The sequence below is a fragment of the Ruditapes philippinarum genome, unplaced genomic scaffold, assembly GCF_026571515.1.
Source record: "Ruditapes philippinarum isolate M1 unplaced genomic scaffold, ASM2657151v2 ctg1222_1_1_1_1, whole genome shotgun sequence".
Taxonomy (NCBI): domain Eukaryota; kingdom Metazoa; phylum Mollusca; class Bivalvia; order Venerida; family Veneridae; genus Ruditapes; species Ruditapes philippinarum.
Genome location: NW_026864020.1, coordinates 123,804 through 145,874, shown reverse-complemented (window position 1 = coordinate 145,874; position 22,071 = coordinate 123,804). Strand labels below are relative to the sequence as shown.

Here is a 22,071-nt window from a genome sequence, read left to right as displayed (position 1 = left end):
AGGATTTATTTTATAAACAGTCGACAATCCAAACATTTTGCCATTCCTTTTTTATACATTACAAAGGGTTACTCATGAATTTAGTAAGAGTCGATTGTTATAGTGCGTGTAGTGGTAGTGTTTTTTTTTCCTCCTATAGTACATCCATGTGAAAGCTATTTCTGCAGTAGTTTTTTTTATAAGCTTCGTTGTTGTTTTTTTTTTAATATAACATAGGCTTTCTCTTGTTTTTTACTTTTATGAAATTATCATTCGTTTCATTAAAGAATAATAACAACAACAACAAAAATACATGTAAGTGATTCGAAAAATGATGATAATATGCACAGTGATTATGGCCTACTTGCATGTTAACAATGGATAGAGATAAACAAATTATTTTTATGTAACCAACATACTTTTATACTAGTTATTAATCAATCAGTGAGGATCCTGCTAATTTAGAACGTGGGTGCTGGTGTTGATATATCATTAGTGATGATGATGATGTCGATGTTGCTGTTGATGATGACGTTGATGATGATGACGATAATGATGATGATGACAACCAAACAAAAGTGTAATGTAAAAAAAATAGATAATCACACTTGTTAATATCCATAAAGGTATGTCCAAAAACAAACAAAATACTAGTTTAGCATAGTAAAGTTTATTCTTTCTAGAAGTTTGTAGTCATATTGGTATTCTCCTTGTTATTTGGTGAGTATTTTTCAGAGTTGATGCTGTTAAATTCATTCGGAAAATGTTGAAAATGAAAAACGTCACTACATGTATCGCTGGGATCAGGACTTGAACTCATATCTGAACCTTCTATGCCACTATCTCCCATGTTTAGAATAAAAGGTCGCCAAATCATGTTCGACCTACGACCTGTCTTCTTATCCAAGTCAGCATCATAACTTGTTGTTGGGTCTTATCTAAACGTGTGGTTAAAGAAATATTATTTGTCTGATTTACACATCTTTGTCGCAAGTTGTTCTTTATTTCTTCCTCTTCTATATTGCATTGTTTTCTATGTTTAATCTTAGACCATCCAAAAACTTTCTTAAATATTCCCTTGTCAGCGTACGGCTTGGATTTTTCATCTTGTTCTTTATCTCCGAAGCAGTTCAGATAACGACATAATGTTAATAAATCAAATAAAACAATTGCACCAAACACAACAGACATGAATATTCGCAACGTAACCAACGTATTTAGCCGACGGTCTTTTATCAATGACGCTGATTTTCTTTAACGTCTTTCTCCTTTCAACGGCAACCTCTCCGATCTCTTTCAATTCCTCGATTGGGTCTTCCGATGCCGAGGGTATTACAAACGTCGGTGATGCAACAATAACGTAAGTTGACGTCTCGGTTAATGTAATTGTCGTCCTGTCTATTAACGTTGAGGTGAGAATGACGTCACGTGTAGCTGGGACATCACGTGATACTGGTACTTCTTTAGTTAACATGATAACATGAGAGGAATATATGTTATGACTAACAAAAAAGTTCGAAGTTTGCACACCAGCTGAAATTATAGTCAAATATTTTAGGAATTAGTAATAAAATGAAGCTGTTAAATTAAACAATGTTTTCATGAAACAAGAGCCGGCTGAACCGGGTGATGCTCCCCGACAAGGATTTGGACACAAAAATGTATATCTTTTGTAGTTTTCAGAGTTATGTCCAAGACAAAGGTCTAAATGTGATAATTCCAAACTTAGGAAATGCAGAGTTATTGTTCTTTGCACTGCAGTTCTACTCAATTAGATCTATCTACCGACTTGCGCGCGACACCTCGTCTTAATATTGTGATCATTTCTGTGAAATAGTTGTAAAATCCGACTTCAAATAACAAAGTTATGGGCCGGACACGATTTTGCTTCAAGGTCATGCTGTGGCCTTGACCTTCAAGGTAGCGACCCAAATGTTGTGCATGACACGTTGTCTCAATATGGTGATAACAATATAATAGGTAAGTACAATATGCATACATACAGAAATAAATGGATGTTGTTCTTGAATTCCATTGTTATTTAATAAAGTAAATGTAGGCAAGAAGTCGTCCGAAAAAATAAATTATGAAACTTTTATTGTTGTCTAGAGAAAGAAAAGCTGAATCAACCCCAGTCGTATACATTCGAATTGTATATTATATTAAAGGTATACCAAAACCACTATGAAAGCTAAAGCTGCATGCCTCCAGATATGTCAAGATCTGACTAGAGCAAATACACTTAGATATTAAGAAAAGGAAAGAAAAAACGATTTGATATTTAAGTAATTATCCACATATTATGTGCAATTATGAATGCTTTTCTCGCTTTACCACCAGATTACTATGCTTTACAAACACAGAAAGGACTGTTTCCGGGAGAAGACCGGTCTGTTTTCAGTTTGACTTTCTGTTAAATTTTCAGGGAAAAACAGAATATATGTAAAAATTAATTCGTCAATTTATATTAAATTTACAATCTGAAATCTGAATTGGCCATTTTCAAGTAAGAAAAATGACATAAAGAATTTATTCTGACATGGTATACCCGTCTAATTTTTAATTGATCGGAAACGAACTCTCTATACATTCATAAGTTCTTTTACTATCAAGTTATATTTAAGTCTGTTTCACCATGCCCTCTTCTACACATTATAAGTTCTATATTGCTATGCATCCTGCAGATTATTTGACACTGTATTCATTGAACTTTTTACATTTCAGATAATGCTTTTTCCTGATGTTTGACGTTTCCCACTTAACACAACTGCATACAAAAATATTCAATCTCATGCATTTGTAACTATTTGAAACATAACTGGTCAAATGAGAAAAAGATACATAAAACACTCAAATGTAACGGTACCTAACCATGATGCTTTTTAAAAAACATCTAAATGCATGAAACAACACTGACAAGGACGCTCTGCTTACTGCGCTATCAAGGCACATGAAAATATGACGTTTTACTTTGTGTTTCATTTATTAGGATACAGTCTGCCTACCTATTTTTTCGCATTTTTATTAATTTTTGTGTAAACATCGGCTCAAGTTATCGTCCTGGGACAGTACTTCGGCAAAAATGGCCCGAGGTAAATATTTGAAAACAACGTGTGAAATATATCCAATATCTAACGCATATAAAACGTTTTTTTTAAACGTTCATGTTTTGGAAAATTAAAATAATTCTGTTATATACATAAAATGAAAAGTATAAAAAAATTTTAAACTCAAACTTTTGCAAGAAGTTATAAATTATCCTTTTAAAATTTCATAGCGGTCTTAAAATGACATAAACTCATAACACGCTTTGCTTGCATTATTATTGTTGTATATAAACCAATTCAAAACATATCTGTGAAAATTAGCCTTCTTAAGGCAATGGCATATTTTTTCAAGTTTGCCCTTTGACAAAAGGGCGGACAACTCTTTGTCCTTTTCTCGTAAGACATGTAAGAGAAGGGAAATCCTGTGATGTTGTATGTGGTTGCACGGTCACTTTCCTCACATCCTCGATGCATGTTTGTGGTTACATGGTCGAAAATCTCTAATATAATGACAACGGTAACAAAAGGCGTTTTGGAACAGTCTGGTGCAAAATCTTTATGTTTTTAAAAAGCTGTTGAAATCATAATGAGGAATGTTGGAAGTCCAATTACGACTTCGTTACTTCTGTATAGGAATAACATCTTTTTTCCTAAATAGGAGAAATAAACCTAAAAACAGCCTTGTAATTCTTAATAATTTTTAAAATCGATTACTGGTGCTAGGGGGCTTGAGAGATGTTGCACTTTTTCATTATCTCTCATGTAAAAATATAGATAGAAACGATAGAAAATGTACACTGTGCCAATGTAATGATATTGAAGACGAATACCATTTTATTTTAATATGTCCAATGTATGCTTTACTTAGAAATCAGTATATTCCTAGGTATTATCATAGACACCCGAGTATGCTCAAACTCACACAATTGTTGAATTCTACAAATGTAAAGGTCTTAAACAAATTGGCTCTGTTTTGCAGAAATGCTTTTGAATTAAGAACAAATGAATTAATTCTTTGTTATGATATGATGAAATATGTAAAGTTGTTTGCATGTTTATAATATGATATTTACATTATTACTATGTGCATGTAAAATTTGTTGTATGTAACGATGAACTGTAAATGTTCAAGTTAGATTCAAATAAAATTTCTGTTCTGTTCTGTTCTGTTCTGTTCTGTAAAGACTCAAACCGAGTCTGCAATTTTCTGATTAATGTTTCCGAGGGATCACACCTTTTCAAGATTTTAAAATCCTAATAGCAAGAAATAAAAAATTATTAGGAGTTGAGCAATTAAAATCTTAACTAAGAAGAGCTTCAAAAGACTATATACAGAATAAAAAAGTTTTTTTAAACTTCTTACATACAAATAAAGTTTGCAAAGTTCTTTTGAACGCTTGCGCCATTTGCAATGTTGTCAAAGGAGGTCACTCTTATCGACTCTTATTGAAGCACAATAGTAACCTCCCTTTGGAACCCTTACCTCATTTGTAATGTTATCAGGGGAAGTCACTCTAACAGCAACCTCCCTTTGAATACTTACACCATTTGCAATGTTGTCAAGGGAGACCACTCTAAACGACTTGATTTGCAGAGTTACAGTAATCTCCCTTTTAAACCCTTACACCACTTGCAACGCTACCATGGGAGGTCACTTTAACCTACGCAGTGATCTCCCCTTATCAGTACAAAGATCTCTACAGAGATCAGTACAGAGATTGCCAATGTTATCAGGGGAGGTCACTCTAACCGACTCTATTTTGAGCGCGCAAGTGTAACCTCCCTTTTCATTTGACAATCTGAAATCTGGATTGTTATTAGTAAAATAAGGATTTTTCTGATATGATACAAGCGTCTTTTTTTTTATTGATCGTAAGAAGTCTGAAAACGAACTAGGTACATACATAAGTTCTTTGTCTATCAAGTTCAATTTCAGATACTTAAGTTCTGTTAATACACATTAAAAGTTTAATATTGCCGTGCATCCTACAGTTTTATAGAGGATATTGAATGAGTGTAGTTTAATACTAAATTTATTGAACGAGTTGAATAAAATCATATTATGCGAGCCTCTGGCGAGCATAATATTGTTTTATTTAACGAGTTCAATAAATTTAGCATTAAATCTACACGAATATTATATTCTATTTATCACATATATTAAATAAGAACAGTAAACTATTAAAATGAGTAATTTTTCAATGACACGCCTATAGTGTAACGCTAACATTAGCGCGCTTTAACGCTATGTTTCTATATAGCGCAAATGACGTCACGTCAAAGTGTTATTACACTAGTGTAATATCGTTTTTATTAAATGGCCTTATTACACTCCTGCGCCAGGGTTTAAGTGATAAAACGAGTTATTGACTCGAAAACCTAGCTAAGCACCGTTTTCTCATACGTTACGAATTAAGCTTTTGGGAATTACACTATATGAAGTGCATAACACTAAATTTTTACATGATTTTTCTATTTTTTTCTATCTTATTTTTTTACCGTTTAAGGTTAAAAATTTGATGTGTTTGAAAATTATCAATGCTCCTTCAATATCTTTTGGAAATTTTCAAAAAACAAATTGTTTATAATGAAAATCAGTGATACTAAATCAGTCGTAGTGGCATTTTCCAAAATAGATAAAGATACTTTCTTGTAAGCTTGTGTATTCAATTTATTTTTTGTATGGAATTATTCATTCAATGATATATAATTATTTTCTTACAAAGAAATAACTGTTTTTATTTTACTTTAATTAAAAGAAGGCCAAATACATTTTGTTATTACACTCCATTTAGTGAATTCCCCAGAGCTATACAGAAAGTACCGGAAAACGGCGTTAAGCTAGGTTTTCAAGAGTAAGTATACAACAACATATCCCTCACAAAACTGCTAGGCCAAGAGAAACATCACCATGGATTGACAAAAGCATCAAAAGACTAATTCGAAAACGAGACCGTCTTCATAAGAAAATGAAAAAATCACAAGACAAACAACATCAAAGAAATTACAAGAACTGCAAACACTTAGTGCAGAAGAAACTCAGACAAGCCTACTGGACATATGTTGACAATATTGTGACACCGCAGCCTACAGATCCAAACATACACAGCAGTCAGAAACGTTTATGGACCTTCATTAAACACAAGAAGAAAGACAATCAAACAATTACTGGACTAAAAGAACATTGACAACTCCACTCCGATCCTAAGTCCAAAGCTTACATACTAAACCGGCAGTTCAAGACAACATCATGATTACTGCTGATGACTTCCAGAAGGGAAATTACGTCAATCCACAGTCAACCCATCCTGTAGCCCCTAAGATATCCATAACTATTCACGGAATCACCAAACTCCTTCTGGCAACCTTGACAAACTAGCTGTCTGGGAAGAGAAATGGAAAATGTCATTCCGCCCAGACAAATGCCAAGTCCTCACCATCTCCAAGAAAATAAGCCCCATCTGCCACAATTACACTCTTCATGGTCATACTCTAGAGCACGTCACATCAGCTAAATACCTTGGATGCACCCTGAATAACAACCTAGACTGGGGCCAACATATAAATAACATCTGTAACAAAGCAAATCGTACCACCAGCTTCCTGCGAAGAAATCTTAACATCGCCTCTACTTCTACAAACGAATCGGCCTAGAAAGCTATAGTCCGCCCAACAGTGGAGTATGCAAACACTGTCTGGGAACCCCACGAGAAAGGAGACATACAACGTCTAGACATGGTCCAACGACGTGCTTCACGGTATGTTAAGAACAAGTATCACAACAGGTCCAGCGTCACAGACATGCTTGCAGACCTGGAATGGATATCATTACAAGAACGTCGCAAGGAGGCCAGATTGATCATGCTCTACAAAGTCATCAACAACAAGGTCGCTCTAGACAACTCACAACTCCAACCTTCCAACTCCACATCTACAAGAAATTCACATAACCTATCCTATAAAATTTCCTACTGCCGTACACAATACCGTCAACAATCCTTCTTCCCACGCACCATTTAAGACTGGAACAGCCTACCTCCGGATGCTACGTCAGCCAGTTCAGTTGAGTCATTCCGTAATCATCTGTCCCAACTCTATATCTAAACCACACTCTTGTCCGTTTTTAACCTGCACTGTATATATTCTTCACTTTTTACTTTTTCTTTCCCTCTTGCGCATTAACCTGGCAGTAAACTTAAGTTAGTTGAAGGTGGCCTGTATATTGGAAGAAGAAGAAGAAGATTTCCAGTTGGGCCTTCAAAATGGCCGACTTCCGGTTAGCGATCTTATTTTAGATGCGTGAAATACCTCAATTTATATTCGGAAAATAGGAATTATTTTAATGAGTGCTTGGAATTGCCGGAAAAAACGAAAAATAACGAAAAACACTTAAACGCTGAAAGTGTTCGCTGAGCCTGAGCCGAAAAACACATGCCACAGGCAAAGAAAAATGTTAATTCCCATTTTAATCACTAGAGTAATTGTTTTTCACACTTCCGATCAATAAATTTATCAATTGTCAACATTATATCGAAAAGAACGCACTCTAAAAATGTTTTTGGAAACTCAACGGGTAAGTTAAAAACATGGAAAAGCCGAAAAACACTTTCGGCGATACAACCAGTGTAAATAAAACAATGTTAGCTTTTAAAAAAGCTAGTAGCGACTCGCTACGTAATTTCTTTTATCCTGTCACTTGTATCAATTTCGGCCCGATAACAAGGTGCCGTATATTTTTACTGATCTACGGCACTTTATCACGTCGTATGCATGTTTGCCGGACTACTTTTCAAGAAAAAATATAAAAACTGTCGTTAAATCTTCTGTGTGTAGTATAACGAATTTTGGAAACGTTGATAAAACTTTGTTTGTTATTTTATTTCACTCTATAATTTTTCAAGCGAAATAAAAATTATTAAAAGTGAAATAAATGTAAAACTTAACTCGTTTGCGACATTAAAATAGCGTACTTGATTTGATTGTTTTGCACGTGCTGTTTGGCGCTACATTGTGACGTCACGTAAACAATACTTTAAACGTCTGTACAGCGTTAACGACTGAATAAAAGATATTGATGTTCGATTCATTTTCTAAGTTAGACCATTTTCTTTCATTCTAGATAGTTTTCACAACAAAATTCGACAAAAAATTGTTTTTATTTATCAAATTTTTCAAACAAAATGGCGCCCTCAATGTGAAAATACACAGGGAGATAATAAGAACGGCGAGTGCATTGTTGTAGAATAATGAACGTTTCGGGCCTTCTTTGTTTATATAGAAACATTTCCGATAGTGTGATTAAAGGTAATTTGCCTATTTAAAGTCTTAAAAAACGGTGACAGGATAAATAGAATAATAGATTGGTGCCGTGGATGGAGAAAATTTATCTGGCTCTGCTCCGGAATTAATTGGGTTCGCCTTCGGCTCACCCAATAAATTCCTCCGCCTCGCCAGATAAACTTTCTCCATCCACGGCACCAACCTATTATTCTCTATTCCAGGGGCGTGTTTCAATGTAAAAATCACAGTTCTGTTAGTTGTACATCAAAATAAAAGTGACATATAAAGTTAAGGTAGCCAGTTCTCTCAGTTTAACAAGAGGAATATGAGTATATATCAAGATGCATGTAAACAGATAGAATGAAGTCCCTATGTCTATGCACATTTACTATATGGCATTTGGATCTTGACCAGAAAAAAATTAGATAAGTAGAATTCATAAAAATGCCTCTTTATACGAAGTTAAGTTGTAATATGTTATTTAGTATTGGAATAAGTGACAGATACAAGTCCTAAAGTAAACACAAGTTGTCAATCTATTCAGCCAGAAAAGCCGGGATCCTATTAGAAAATAGGATCCCGGAAATTGACCAGTTCAAGAATATAGTTTTCAGAAAAGCCGGGATCATATAAAAAATAAAGAGATCCCAGGAATTGGACAGTTCATTATTGTTTTCAGAAAAGCAGGGATCGTATTAAAACATATAGGGATCTCGGGATTTGACCAATTCAAGAATATAGTCTTTGATTTTTCCAATTAATTAGGCATATAATTATAAGTATTGTGATTTTGTTGATAAATAGCTCTGAATATATCTATATCCTAAGTTAAATCACTTTAACTTTCATTACATACAATAAGAAAAACGTTTAATGACCTTTCATTACGACAATAATCAACACAAATATAGTTTATTAGTTTTTTCATCTATTATCTTATACGATCCCTGATCCCGGGCGTCCCGGATCCCGGCCAGTAAATACATACACTAAATACCGGAAATGATGAAATGACCGGAAAAAAGGGGGGGGGGGGGAATGCACAGAACCAGATGTCGTTTATGTTAATTAACCAAACGAAAACTTACTACAAAGTAAACAGGACTGGTGAAATCGCTAAATCAAAAGTCATTGTAAATATGATTTACTGAAAAGAATCCATGAAAACAAACATTTTAATCATCATTATATCTTTGCGCTCAAAACAATACTTACTGCTTTTTAAAAATGACGTGAAAATTGAAGGTTTTTTTGACGCTATATAAGATCAAATTTGAATGGCTAAATAATTTTGGATCCTAGCCCTGATAGATAAATTTTGTAGAAAGCTGGAAGCTAAGCTTCGATTAAATTTTTGGATGGAGTCGGAGTTTTAGGTTGTTTCTCAGTAAAATCCTAATGTAATAATGATTCTATTCTGTATTAAAGCGATATCAAAGTGTTTTTCGGCAACGTAACAGTCTAGCATCAAAAAACATGGAAAAGCCGAAAAACACAACTTTACGGGCGATAAAATAGTCGTAGTTAAAACAAGAGCCGCTATTAAATATTTTTTCAACCTTTTAAATGAATAACATTTACATTTTTTGTTACCAATGGAAAATGTAAGTAATATTATTTTTATAAATGCAGTATGAAAGTGTTTTTCGGCTACGTAACGGTCTAGCGTCAAAAACATGGACAAGCCAAAAAACACATTTTACGGGCGATGAAATAGACATATTTAAAATAAGGGCTATTAAAAATAATTTTTTCAACCGTTTAAATGAATAAATATAACATTATATTTGTTAGCAATGTAATATATCAGTAATATTTTTGAAATAAACATTGTATGAAAGTGTTTTTCGGCTAAGATACTGCCTATAGCTAGCGTCAAAAACGTAAAAAGCCGAAAACACATTTTACTTGTGATAGAATAGATATATATTTTTTAAAAAGTGTTGCTTAATACATTTTTTCAACCGTTTAAATGAATAACTATTACATAAATTTTATTATCTTTGTAAAATGTCAGTTATATTTTTGTAATAAATACAGTATGAAAAACTTGTGTTTTTTTTTACTATGTAACAGTCAGCGTTATAAACATGGAAAACCACGTTGGACGCGCGATAAGAAAGGTATATGAATAAAAATACCAATAAAATATTAAATCGTTTAAATAACTTCTTTTACTTTTTATTTGTTTATAGTAAAAAATAATCTAGCAGTCGTTTTATATTTATGCTATATGAACTAACATAGTTTCAATAGAGTAAAGAACATATATCGTAATTGCTTCTATCGTAATGTTTGGATCTTTGATAAAGGAAATTACGATCTACTTAGACAATTGGCCTCCGAATATGATTGGGGTTCCCTTAAAAACGATGATATAAACGTATACGCACATTACTAGCAATATAATATCTATCTCAAAACAATGCATTTCGGCTAGGAAAGTCTAAATCCGCGAAAACGAACCGCCTTGGTTTAAAAATAACTTAAGAGTGCTAATAAGAAAACGAAAACGACTGTATCGTAAAGCCAGACAAACTAATTCACCGTATTATTGGGCACGTTTTCGAACCTTAAGAAACTAAATTATATCAAAAATTCGAGAAGCAAAAAAAAAAAAAAACAACATATCGACAATCTAGCCCAAAAATTACAACATGAAAACAGGAACTCAAAGAGTTGGTGGTCTTGTCTTAAATCCTTTATAAAACCGTCTTATTCTAACTCAATACCCCCCCCCCCCCCCCCCCTTAACCACTAATTATAACACCGTCATCTCTGAAAATTTGGAAAAAACTAATTTCTTGAATGACTTTTTGTTGCGCAAACAAGCATTGACGAAAGTCAGGCTCCAATTCTTACTGACTTGCCCAACATATCTTATCATCTGGATGATCTCACCATATCACCAGATGAGGTGCAATTGGTAATGAAATCTCTTCTTTTGGGAAAGACCGCTTGTCCTGAGAATATTAACAATCGAATCCATCGTGAACTTTCACATAAACTCAGTGGTCCTCTAAGTTCTCTATTTAACTATTCCATTCAGGTTTCTCAAGTTCCAGACGTATGGAAAGAAGCAAATAGTTCACCTCTTTTTAAATCGGGTGATCCTTCTCTTGTTAATTTAACTCCCGACCAATATCTGTCTTAAGTATTGTCAACAAAGTCTTTGAAAGAATCGTATTTAAACACACATTTAAATTTCTGTGTGATAATAATATTATTACATCACTTCAATCTGGTTTTGTTCCCGGAGACTCAACTATCAACCAATTAACATATTTATATAATCTGTTTGCACAGACCATTGATTCTGGTAAAGAAGTCAGGGCTGTGTTTTGTGACATCCGTAAAGCGTTTGATCGGGTCTGGCGCAAGGGACTTATTTATAAATTAAACTGTATTGGTATTTCTGACCGTCTTTCATCTTGGTTTTCTTCTTATCTTAAGGACAGAAGACAAAGAGCTATTTTACCAGGTTGAAGATCTTCTCTTACCTTTATTGCTGCTGGTGTGCCACAAGGGTCATTTCTTGGGCCTTTGTTGTTTCTTGTTTATATTTACGATATTGTTATCGACATCAATGCCAATATAAGACTTTTTGCCGATGACACTAACCTTTTTATTGTGGTCGAAGACCCCGTGACTGCTTCAACTATCATTAATTCAGATCCGGATAAGATAACTTCTTGGGCCGAACAATGGTTGGTAAAATTAAATCCCATTAAAACAGAATCACTAATAATAACACGAAAAACAAACCAAAATGTAAACCATCCTCCTATCTATGCATGGCACACAAATAAAGAAGTGTGCATTCATAAACACTTGGGAATTACTTTCGCTCATGATTTAAGATAGTCCACTCATATTGAATATATCAAAAATAAAGCTTGGAAAAGAATAAATGTTATGAAAAAAATAAAATTCCAACTTGATAGGAAATCATTAGAAATAATTTATCAATCTTTCATAAGACCGATTTTAGAATATGGATATGTGCTTTTTGATAATTGTACACAAAGTGAAAAAAAGGACCTCGAACAAATTCAACAAGAAACCGCTAGAATAATTACCGGAACAACTAAGCTCGTATCAATCAATAAACTCGTGAATGAAATTGTCTGGGAATCCATAGAAAAAAGGAGACACAAACATAAACTTATTCTATTTTTTAAAATGAAAAACAACTTATACCACATTATCTTTCTGATCTCGTCCTTCCGTCGATTGGCATGCAGTGAGCACCGTTATCTTTTCAGGAACGACTCTCAATATATCCGTACAAATACAGAATTTTACCATAAACCATTCTTACCTTTTGTTTTTAAGGATTTCAACTCTCTTCCACCTCAAACACAAACTGCTACAACGTTAACATCATTTAAGCGACTTCTAAATATTGATATGCCAAAAGTACCTGCATGCCCATTTTCTATGCGGTGATCGTAAATTACATATTTTTCACACAAGATTACGTACTAACGCAGCTCTCTTTCTGCCGATTTATTTGATAAGAACATTACCGACTCTCCTTTGTGTGAATGTGGTGCGAGAGAAAATGCTTATCACTACTTTCTTGAATGCCCTAAGTATACTAACCTACGACCTGAATTAATAAGTACTATATCTAAATTATGTAATCCTTCCATCAATGTCATTTTTACTTGTTCCACTACTTTACCTTATGATTCTAATGTATCAATCTTTGAATCAGTTCATAAAAATATCCGAGATACAAAACGATTTTAGCGTACTTAAGACCAGATATGTCTTAACATATTTGACATTTTCTAGATTATGTATCATAGTTTCTCGTTATTGCTCCATCATTGTTCATCCATTTCTTCCTTTCTTTTTCTAATATATTTTTTTTCTCTTTAAATATTCAGTGTATATCTATTGTGCGTATCCGCTAAATATACAGCTGTAAGCAATCATATAAGATATTATTTTGCTACTTCTTACTAAATTCTAAAACGAAAAAAAAAAAACAACAACTAAAATAGGTGTTTGTCTATTTGTACTTTTTTGTGAGTTGCTTTATTCTTCAATCAATTTTTTTCTTTTTTCTCCTTTTTACTGTTTGCTCTTACATATGTTACATTGTTAAATACTTAACTATTATGTGAATGTCTTTGAATACTTCAACTAACCGTTGTGTATGATAATACCATGAACTGTGTTATTGTAAATTATTATATCTGGGAGAGGACATTCATAAGCTTTATAGCTTTCTGACCAATCCCAAAATGTACTTTGTAAAATATTGTTCACTTGTTAAATGTTTTGTTGAATAAATATGTTTAAACCAAAGAACATATATAGAAAAGCAATACTTTATTGCTGATATAATGGCTACACATAATCTAATCATTACGCAGTATTTAGTTTTATTCTCTTATTACTAATTTCAGTCGTGAAACTTATAGGCTGGCTCAGGGTGAGCTTTAAGAATTGTTGAATGTCGGTCATCCATCTTATGTCAACTGTGGTCTGTCCACATTTAGCATCGTCGGATACCCACGGCCGAATCATTTACATGTATCAGTTATGTCATGTTATATTGTATCCGACGATGACATTTAGTTAACACTCTACTGGTCATGTAGTTTGTTAACACTCTAGTGGTCACACATTTGCCCCAATTGTCTCAAAACTTGCCAAGAATGTGTGTGACAGGTTTTGGTCCGAGTTTGAACATGGATCACCTTGGTTGAAAATCAGAAGTAGGTCACAGTAGCCAAACATAGGAAAATGTGTTTAGCTCAATATTATGTGAATGGTCCATCTAAAGTTAAGAAGTTGGTAACACAGCCTGATTATGAAAAAAACTTGTTTACTTGCTGTCCAATATAAATGAATTTCTTGGAAAGGTTGTATAATTATGAAGAATATATGTAACAATTATTGAATAATGAAAATATTACAGTACATTTGAATAGATTTGATTATAGATTTCATTTTTATTAATAAAAGATAAAGTAATTCATTTGAAAATTAATGTGTGATATGAATACAACACATCAGAATATATATATATACAGTCACATTCCTCCATTTACGGGGCATCGGTCTATTTGAGACCATACTTGTGGGGTTTATATTTAATGTGGGGCATACATAAGGCCTCGCAACTCTGGCATGTTTTAAAAACGATGTATGGGGGCGTAGGCTACCCTTCTAACATAGTGCCCGTAGGCCGGTTTTTCGTAGTAAATGATATATGTCCCACAAATGTATATATTTTTAATGGGGTTTTTATGTTATTGTCAATATGTTTTCACCTATGGTAAAATTAAATATATAGTTATATATATAACTTAGGTACCCCTTGAGTTCTGTTGTTTGGAAATAGTCATTACTATGCCTTTACATAGTGCACATATTAAAAACTGACTGCATGAAATAATGCCACTCAACTCGGTCTTATAAATAGTAAGTGAAGATAGTGATAATATATATATATATAATTATATTGAAAAATTTTAAGCATCAACCTAAACAAAAAAGGAAAATCAATATTATTGTTCAAAATTCTCTACACTGCAGTCAAATTTAAAGGGTTTGTTTAAAAAATGATTACTTTTTTAAATCATCCATCAGTTTTGGGGCCCTAGAAATACACAAAATGGAAAAATCAATTTTCCTTGTCTCAAAAATAATTTTTGGAAAAAAAAAGGCTTTTGGTGTGAGTAAAACTTTTTAAAGGAAAATTGCCCCTTGGGGTCAGAAGAGGGTTTCCCCAAATGTTTTTGGGGTAAGTATGAAAACCCAACTTTGGCTTTGACGACAAAAAGGGAATTATATTATTATATTATTAAAAGGGCCAATGTTAATTTCTTCAGTTTTTTCAGTGTTTTGATTTTTCCCAAGGGGGTTAACCCTTTTTTAAAATTTGGGTTTTGCCAATTCGGGTTTTCAGCACTAAAATTAAAATGAAAAGGGAAAGAAGAACGACTTTTTTTGGTTGAGTTCCGGGCCCATTTTTTTTGTTTAGGGGGTGAGTTGTCATACACAAATTTACAATTTATATGCATTTATGATTTTGCAATGATTCTTTTTATTTCAAATGCTTCTGGGATTGTTTTCTCAAATTATTTGTAAATAAAATTGTTATATGTCCGATTTAAGGCGTAATTTTAATGACCATATGTAGTTAATTCACACCTTCGTGTGAATTGATCACGTGATTGTTTCAGCCAATGAAAAAACATCAGAGAAAAAGTTTGCAAATAGTACTCATTGATAATCTTGATGCAAAAAAACTTTGAATTGGAATTTTGATTTCATGGCTGCCGTAACAGTGTCACGTGATTATCCCAAGCACCTCCGCGTCTTTACGCGGGAATTATAAACACATGTATTGCTAACCTGGGCGCGTCGCATAAAATAGGAAATACCTTTTTATATCTATTTGTAATAAATATTTGCAAACCGTATCTTTTGGGTTTTATTGGGCCAATCAATAACAAAATATGATGTTTTTGTTGTTGTTTTTTTTGTAAATAATTTCTTTAATATGTGACTATGATTTACAATGAAACTCTACCTGTAATGTTTTAGAAAGGTTTATAATCCTCTTCAAGATAATAATAATAATAATAATAATAATAATAATAATAATAATAATAATAATAATAATAATAATAATGATAATAATAATAAAAAATAATAATAATAACAATAATAATAATAATAATAATAATAATAATAATAATAATAATAATAATAATAATAATAATGATAATAATAATAATAATAATAATGATAATAATGATAATAAAAATAATAATTATAAACGAAACCAAAAAAATAACACAAACAAATAAACAAACAAAAACGATCGTGTCCGTGTAAGCTATGTTTTAAATAAACACGTGAACAGATTTACGAGTTCAAGAAACAAAGAAATTTACGGGGTGAAATGGGGTTTTATTGTTTATACATGTATTTCTGTTTCTGTGTTTTTTTTTATTGAATATATATCCCCGTTTGCATTACAATACAAAAACATGAGACACATACATTTGTATAATAATAAATAATAATAAACAGCCACGTGAACATGTGAGGGCAACACTGTATGAATTTTTTACATGAAAAGATATATTTATTAATTTAGACGTATCCATAATGACCTAATGTAATCTACAAGAAAAAGAAAGAGAAAAAATATAACAAAATCAGACAGACAGACAGACAGACACTTTTATATACAATCAGGTTCTACAGTACATATACATGAGAACAACATGATTTATTCACTTAGACAAAAATAGAATATGAATACACATGGCAGTTTGCATACAGATTGTGGTATGAATATAAATTGTGGAAAAGGTACTTACTAAAATTAGATTATTAGTATTATTTTATCAACAAAGGGAACAGTTTAAGATGATATACTTGTATTTGATGGTCATCACATCTTAAATTGAACAATCACTTTAGCGTTTATACAGCAATTTACGTGGTACAAATTCACAAGTGTGGCACTGAAAAGGTCAATAGGTGGATGGGTGTTTACGGTTCAGTAATTGGAGATCTCGTGCGACTTGTGGATGTGTACACGTGGGTTTATTGGCGTCCGCGCCGAAGCGCGATGCCCCTTATGTGTGAAAGGGCGACAGCAACTTCTCGGGCCTTTTCGTCGGTCAGAATAGCCGATCATTCCGATTGGTATGAGGGTTTTTGATTATCAAAAATGAAATGTCGCGAACAATGAATAGCAACTGGAGAATTTCGCAATGCAAACATATTCAAATGAAATAGTCTTTTCCGTCAATTAATCGTGCTCTTCGGGGTTTTTTATTAATCATTTTGTAGTCCATGGTTTTTTATTGTTGCACATGTATCCGTAAGCTGTAAATAGAATGATGACCTTAACATCAAAGGGACCAGGCACAGTGTTGGGATAGTGTAAAAAAGTAATTCTAGAAAAAAATTATACTTTATATATAATATATAGACAAGGGGTTGAACTCGCCAAATCGGCCGAATGCCCCTAGTCCAGTATAAGTCAAAATTGCAAAGTCATTCTTGCGTAAATTATATAAAGCTATATATTAAATTGCAGCTAAATGACATCACTAGACGTTGATCATAACATTACTGTCCCCACCTAAACCGTTTTTGAACAACAAACCGATATTTCGGATGAAACATCGTATTTTTGCTAGGTCGGACACAACCGTGCAATCTGTCCCCAATCGATTTTCTATATATTATATATAAAGTATAATTTTTTTTCTAGAATTACTTTTTGGAAGGAAATTTTTTCAAAAAAAAATTTCCTTTCTATAGTATCGGTCTGCACCTATATCAAAAAGAACGAACAACACCTAATTGCATTCTGTTTAAGCTCAATAGAAAATAAGTAGTTAATGCGACCAAGAAAGTAGTGCAGCAGAACTATATGTATACTTTCAAACGTGGATGACTTGAAGAAAAAGCTGATGTTCAAAAAAACTGGAAATGATGATATTCAATGTTAGCTAACATCAATGGAACATAATCTTAAACGTGTACGAAAAAAAAAACATCAGTATTATTACGCATTAGGCCAAAGAAAAGTTTGTGTCCATGTACCTATGTACAATAAATTGAATATAAATAAGGTGTAATTTTGTAGCAGAGATGCTGAAAAATTCACATGTAAGTCAACCGAAGGGAAATGAAAGTATTTATTGTATATATTTAGCAATTTATTGAATAGCATTTTATGCCACCGCTGATTTTTTTTACGTCAATAACTCAAGAGGAAACAATGGATACAATATGTGGCCTTAAAAAAACGTACTATTTTCGCAAAAAAATGGTTCGCAAACTTTCATAGAATCAAAGCGTTTGAAACAAAAATATTATTATATAAATAATAATAAAAAACAAGATAACAATACAAGTCTTTTTTCAAAGGTATTCTGGAATTAACGGATGCAATTTGGTAAAACTTGGTTTTGACTAGTAGGGCACACCCGCCATTGTTCGGACCATCGACAGAATAACGTTCGTGTTTTTCAGATTTCTCCATCCAAGACATAGATTTGCTGATGAATAACATCGCAAAGGTTTGTGGAAATGCTTTTATTTCTTTGTTCAAAATCGTTTTGTGTTTGCAGATGTTAATTTGTTAGACAAACGAAATTAGGTCAAGGATTGTTTACATTATTGAATTTACAGGTAAACTCGGCCCTATACCAACTCGGGACAGGTCAACTCGGTCCTCTATTAAAACCATATAGCCTATTAGGATATAGATTGTTTAGATTGTTTAGTTAATAAAATATTGTTTGAAATTATCTTTAAGATAAATAATTATCTTAAGAAGAGATATCAAGACAATATATGTTAAATATTAATCAATAAATAGAGTTTTTAGATTGAATTTTTGTGACAATGAATTTTATTGTATTTAATACTGTTTGTTTTTTAATATGGCAAATGCTTGTTTAACGATATTTTTTACAAAAAAATCTGGAGTAGCATAAAATGCGTTTAAATTGTAAATTCTTTCTTTCTCTACAATTTCACATACTTTTCAATATCCTTGAGTAGATGTCTGTTAGTGTGAAAATGTTAAACCATGACAGTTATGATGAAAACATATCAAAAGTAAGAAAAGTAATCATTATCAGTAATTATGTAATTATGGGCCGAGTTGACCCGTGCTGAGTTGGAATAGGGCCGAGCTGTCTCGAGGGCCAAATACGTTTAAGGGCCAATCTGACCCTGATTCGAATTTACAGTGTTGACTGTTGTGAAGGATTTGCTTTTTCATTTCTATTGTATATAGACTATCTATTAACATAGAAATAAGTTTATAATATGTTATATTCAACTGTTGTGTACAATTGATATTCGATAACTGTATAAAAATTTTATCATGGCCCTCTTGATTTTTATTTGGCGAGGTCCGAGGACAGGCAGCCTTTCGCACAGACTGCAATTTGCAGTTGGTATAGTAATTTTTAGTGTTTGATGATCAGAAGATTTTTTCCTTCTGAAAATCATGGACTTGAATAATTCAAATCTGTGTGAAAGCGCAAAGAGAAAGAGACTGAAAATTAATTTATTATTTCTATGGACAATATTGATGTAATAAATTTGTAATAAAACATGTGGGTCAATTTCCAGCAGTAATTGAATCATGACAAAGTATTTTTAATAATTTTATTTAACTTGTGGCTACTTGAAAATTTCATGCTGGATGTTTGCTTACCATTACATTTTGCATAAGAGCTCTATGATTGACATTAAAGTCCACGGGCCAATTCATTTCTGATATATCTATAATCTTTCCGATATCTTGTTATAATATAAATGACTGAACATCATTGTAGAATTATAAGGAAAAAATATATATCAGTGATTTTTTTACCTTTGCATCCTGAGTCCAGAACTCAATGAATTTGCTATGGATGCAAAGTTTCAAATAATGTGCATCTTTTGGATGCATACTTTTTCTAAGTAGGGAGTCCTGTCTGACAGAAATTTGGTATTAAAATTAATACCAAATAGTGTTCAACTTATGTCAATCATATTCTAGGTCCAGCTAAGATATAATAATGTGCTATACTATAGGTAAGCTTAAAAATATTAAGGAAAATGAATTTTTGATTAATATCAAACTAAATTAATGGAAATAAACATATTAAATTTATTTGACAGTTTTGAATAATTTCAGTATCAGAAGCATTGTAATTAATATAGAAATCAAATTCATTTTTTTCTCCATTCCATTGTTAATATACCTGTCATATCACTTAAGCAGTATTAAGATTTGTAACTTGGATTTTCGGCTAAATTATGGGACTCATAGATTTATAGCCCAGCGAGTACTAAGGACCCACACTGATGAGTTTGTAAAAAAATCACTGTATATATGTTCATTCTTTGTAAAAATGTTAGAAGACTTGCAAGTTACCGACTTTATCATTGCATTTATTTATTATTGAAAAAATGCTGAACAGCTAGTCTCAACAGTGTTTATAGGCTAGAATTTTCAGTTTGCATTAGGGCCAAAATTATTAAATATATTGTTAGTCATGACGGCTTTCCCATTGCTGTCATCAAACTTTAACCTTGTTCATAACTTTTTCAGATCTTGGTGTATTGTCTTCATACTTGGCCACAACAACCCTTCAAATAGACCAGACTAAACTAAATTAACTTGACCACCATATTAACATTCAAGGTAAATGTCTAAATTTTCTTGATTTATGCTATTAGTGGCTATAATTTGTTATTTTTGAATGGATTGTCTTCAAACTTGAACAACAATCTTTCAGGATAGGACCTGACTCACTCATAAATGTCCTTGAAGCTTTTCAGAAGTTGTACAGAATAATACAAACCCAGAGCAATTTCATTCACTTGGTTTTTTGCAACTTCTGAGAAAATGGATTTTAAAGATAGTTGTTTTCTTGAAATTTCAGGACAGTATAGTAGATAGTAAAGACATTTAATACATACTGTATATACACTATATTTACTATAGTATACTATAAAAATCTTTATGCTTGGACAATTTTGAACAAATTGTTTCTTAAACAGTGTAAGAAATTAGGATTTGAATCATCTAGGCTGGTCAGACTACTGAATTGGAATATTCACTTGTCCAAAAGACATTTCACTAGCGCGATTCATTTGTTCAAAACAGTTGTTTATATTGCCTCTGAAAATACAGTAGCCTGGTCGGACTTGTTACTGTGAAAAGTTGGTAGCCCAATGAGAAATTTAGTAGTCGGACTCTCGGACTACTGCTAATTTCGAACACTGCTTAAATTATTGATTTGATATTAACTAACATAATTATTGGGATACTATATGTATATCTAATAATAATTATATTTTATGTTTCAGAAGTTCGGCCTACATGTCAGATTTATGAATGTGAACAGCAGGATATCGATTTTAAGGATGCTTTAGGGTCAATGACAATGAAATCACGAGAGATAAAGGCTAAAATGTGAGACTGTCAATCTGACTAACCTTGAAGTGAACAAATGGAAAAAATGTCTCTTTCAATAGCATGGGCTTTTAAGGAAGAGGTACATGATTATTTAGAAGTATTTGTATATGATATTTCTTAATTATTATATTCTAATAGCTTTTTATGCCCCCACAATGTGGGAGCATATAGCGTTGCACTTGTCCGTCCGTCCGTCCGTCAGTCAGTCCGTCCGTCCGTCCGTCCGTACGTCCCGAAATCTTGTGAACGCAACTCCTCTTAAACCGGATGGCAGATTTTGCTTAAACTTACAGGGATGAACAACCTTAATGTGTAGATGGTAGTAAAGGAAGGAATTTTCGCTGCGACTAAATTTAACAGAATTATGGCCCTTTGTTGATTTTTTCACTAGATACTATGTAGAAATTTTGTGAACGCAACTCCTCTTAAACCGGATGGCAGATTTTGCTTAAACTTACAGAGATGAACAACCTTAATGTGTAGATGGTAGTAAAGGAAGGAATTTTTGCTGCGACCAAATTTAACAGAATTATGGCCCTTTGTTGATTTTTTCACTATATACTATGTAGAAATTTTGTGAACGCAACCCCTCTTAAACCGGATGGCAGATTTTGCTTAAACTTACAGGGATGAACAACCTACAGGTGTAGATGGTAGTAAAGGAAGGAATTTTTGCTGCGACCAAATTTTACAGAATTATGGTCCTTTGTTGATTTTTTCACTATATACTATGTAGAAATTTTGTGAATGCAACTCCTCTTAAACCAGATGGCAGATTTTGCTTAGACT

The 22,071-nt window shown here is 32.6% G+C and overlaps 2 long non-coding RNA genes across 2 annotated transcripts; one reads left to right on the top strand and one right to left on the bottom strand.

Annotated features, from left to right (window-relative positions):
• The first annotated feature begins 18,212 nt into the window (after positions 1–18,212).
• LOC132724122 (uncharacterized) lies at positions 18,213–21,333 on the top strand. Its single transcript, XR_009624864.1, has 3 exons — positions 18,213–18,379; positions 20,413–20,505; positions 21,174–21,333. It is a non-coding gene; the product is annotated as an uncharacterized LOC132724122 (long non-coding RNA).
• Positions 21,334–21,421: 88 nt separating this feature from the next.
• Positions 21,422–21,820, bottom strand: LOC132724123 (uncharacterized). Its single transcript, XR_009624865.1, has 2 exons — positions 21,754–21,820; positions 21,422–21,586 (listed from the first exon to the last, which is right to left on the bottom strand). It is a non-coding gene; the product is annotated as an uncharacterized LOC132724123 (long non-coding RNA).
• Between the last annotated feature and the right edge of the window lie 251 nt (positions 21,821–22,071).